Source organism: Leucopleurus acutus, assembly GCF_964270905.1.
Source record: "Leucopleurus acutus genome assembly, chromosome: 2".
NCBI lineage: Eukaryota > Metazoa > Chordata > Mammalia > Artiodactyla > Delphinidae > Leucopleurus > Leucopleurus acutus.
In genome coordinates, this window is record NC_139143.1 from 93,763,393 (window position 1) to 93,767,007 (window position 3,615).

At 33.6% G+C, this 3,615-nt stretch overlaps 1 protein-coding gene across 2 annotated transcripts in view; it reads right to left on the reverse strand.

Moving 5' to 3' along the window:
• Positions 1-3,615, reverse strand: part of MAGI3 (membrane associated guanylate kinase, WW and PDZ domain containing 3) — a 270,859-nt gene that overhangs the window by 228,321 nt on the left and 38,923 nt on the right. The gene's annotated exons all lie outside the window — the stretch shown is intronic.

A 3,615-nucleotide genomic window follows, 5' to 3' on the forward strand; every position in this document is an offset into this window, starting at 1 on the left:
CCTTCCATTCCACATTTGTTAAGAATTTTTCCCCTGAATGGATACTGGTGAATTTTATCAAATGCTTTCTCTATATCTGTTGAGTTGCTACAATACCTTTGTATTCTTGGCTAGTCATGAACAAGCTGGACTTATCTTTCTTTTATACCATTGCTTAGTTTGCTAATATTTTGTTTGGGAATTCTGAATGTACATTCATAAATGAAATGGTCCAGTAATTTTCCTCTCACATTGTCCTTATTTGGTTTTAGTATTCAGAATATACTAATCTCATAGAAGAGGTTTTTATTTTTGTTTCTACTGAGTTTTTATGCCACTAGAATTATCATTACTTTAATGTTTGAAACACTGTCTGAGCCTATTTTCTTTTAGGAAGATCTCGTATTGCTGACCTAATTTCTTTACTCAAACTGTTGTTTTTTTAATATCTTCAGTCAATTTTGATAAGCTGCATTCTTCTAGGAACTTGTTCATTTCATCTAAATTTTCAAATTCTGTAGCATAAAAATGTTCACAGAATTCTCTTATTTCTTTAATATCTGTAGCATCATTATATCCCATTTTTCATTCCTAATATTTTTTTATTAATGTCTTCTTTGAAAGAAAAACAACTTTGGATTTGCTGGGTTTTATCTCATTCATTGACTTCTGCTTTTGTCTTTATTATATCCTTCCTTCTACCTTGCTTGAATTTATTCTAATTTTCTTTGTTTTTTTAATTTATTATGTCACATGCTTATTATTAGCACATTAATTTTCAGCCTTTCTTCTTATACTCCTTTAAGGTTATAAATCTTCCTGTGAACACCACTTTAGCTGCATTCTACAAACTTTAATTTATAGTAGTTTCATTAATATTCAGTGCTAAGTACTTTCTAAATTTCCATTTTGATTTCTTTTCATCAAGGAGTTAAGAAGACTTTTCCCCCATACGTATGCATTGAATATGTTGGTGTGGAGAGGAGATCATTGATTTTTCTAACTTCATTGCACTTCAGTCAGAAAATGTAGTCTGCATGATAGGGAAATTTATTGAGACTTTTATGGCCTTGAGCAGGAGCTGGCAAACTAAGACCTATAGGCCAAATCCAGCTAGTCACCTGTATTTATAAATAAAACTTTATTGGAATATAGTCACACCCATGTGTTTGCATACTGTCTACAGTTGCTTTCAATCTATAATAGCAGAGCTGAATAGTTGCAAGAAAGACCATATGACCCACAAAGCAGAAAATACATACTATGTGGCCATTTACCAAAAGTTTGCAAACCCCTGGCCTAAAGCATGGTCAATTTTCATGAATATTCAATATGTGCAGAAAAAAAAAAAGTATATTTTGCAATTGTTGGGAACAGGGTTCCATATACATTCACCAAATCAAATTTGTTAATGTTCCATCTTCTATAACTTTATTTACTTTTGTTTTCTGAATCTAAGAGTTACTGAGAGAGGTATATGAGAATTTCCTACTATGATGATGTATTTGTCCAAATTTTCTGGTAGTTCATTCAATTTTTTTTTTCTTTAGAGTTTGGAGTTAAGCTATAACGTTCATACAAACTTAGAAATAGCATCCTAGTACAATCTACATTTTATCATTATATAGAGCCCCTCTCAGATGCTAATAATATTTTGCCATAAAATCTATTCAGTCTGTCAATATCATCACTACCCAAAAAATATTTTGGTTAGTACTCCCCTATTTTTTTCCATTGTTTACCTTCAACTTTTTTCTGTCCTTATCCTTCAAGTGTTCTCTTATCAACAGCATGTAGCTAGATTTTGTTTTCCTTTTCAGTTTGACCTGTGTCTTTTAAGTTAAGAATTTAGCCCATTAATACTTAATTTGATTACTGATATTTGGGTTTATTTCTACCACTTTACTTTGTGCTCTTTATTTTTCTCACATTTTGTTTCTTTTTTCTTTTTCTTGCCTTTTGTTAAACTAATTAGCTCTTTCCTCATATTTTTTCTTTCCTCATTTAGAAGACATCTACTGTTTTCATTCTTTCAAATGTTAAGCTTTCATTTTTAACTTTCATATTTACAGAAATTCCATCTTTTAGCTTGTTCACAAACAATACAAGGGCCTGAAGAGGTTTTAAATCTAGTTATCTCCTTCCCATTTACATCAAATTGTAATACAGTATTTAACAACTCTGATATTATTGAGGTCTTTTAAACTCCACAAATTAAACATTTTTGTTTTACATCATTAATGTACGTTCAGATTTATCCCCATATCTACCATTTTACTTCATCATGTTCTTTCTTACACCTCAAATCTTCCTTCTAAGATCAGAAGTAAATCATTCAAAGTTATTTGGAGGAGGGAGGTTTTAGGTAAACTCCCTGTTTTTGTTTATCTGAAAATATATTTTGCCTTCATGTTTGAAAGACTGTTTCACTAGAAATACAATTCTCGATTGGCCCTTATTTTCTTTCAGCATTTTGATTTTTTCCCTGTATCAGGTTTCTATTATTAGATCTTTGTCTTTGCCTTTACTGTTCTGCATTTCACTACAATGAGTCCATGTGCCCAGGTATGGATTTCTTTGTATTTTGGGGGCTTCTAAAATGTGAAGATTAGGATCTTTTTTCTAGAAAAATTTCAGCTATTAATCACGTCAAATATTGTCTCTTCCCCATTCTCCCTCTATCATCTTTTGTAATTTATTCCCTATGTCTCTTACACTTTTTATCACAATTTCCATCCCTCTGCCTCTATGCTGCCTTCTGTGTATTAGCTTCAGAACGACCTTCTAGTCATCTTCTGCTGTATCTAATCTCCTATTTAACCTTACTATTGATTTTTAAAAATTTGCTTTTCATTTTACATTTCTATAACTTCTTTTTTGTTGTTGTTTATAGCACAGGATTCTTTAATAGTTCAAAACTTAAAATAACTTAAAAATCCAACAATAGGGATACTGTTAAATTGTTAGATCCAAACTATGCAGCGAGTGAAAATAACAGTAACACTAGGGCTTGATGAAATAGGACAATGTTTGGTGTGAAAAAAAGTATATTCAACTGCAGATATATATGTTATCTTTGTGTAAAAAAAATGTGTACACACCCATACACCCATAAGAGAAAAAAAAGACTTAAAGCAATGCTCCAGTGTTAATTGGTTTTATGTTTTGTTTTGTTTTTTTTTGCGGTACGCGGGCCTCTCACTGCTGTGGCCTCTCCCGTTGCGGAGCACAGGCTCCGACGCGCAGGCTCAGCGGCCATGGCTCACGGGCCCAGCCGCTCCACGGCATGTGGGATCTTCCCGGCGGGACACGAACCCGCGTCCCCTGCATCGGCAGGCGGGCTCTCAACCACTGCGCCACCAGGAAAGCCCAACCGGTTATATTTACGGGTCAGGAGTATAAATAATTTTTGTGTTGTATACATTTTATGTTTTCTAGGTTTTCTATAGTAAGCACACAGATTATCGGAGAATAGAAGTATTTTAAAATAGGGTTCCAGGCTACATAGGCTTTTGCCAGACTTGCTAATCCACGTGAGCTGAGAGCCCTCTATCCAACTACGCAGCCGCCATAATAAAGGGTGTACAATCACTGAAGGACATGGTAAGTTTATTTGGATTTGGGGCTGTGCAGAGT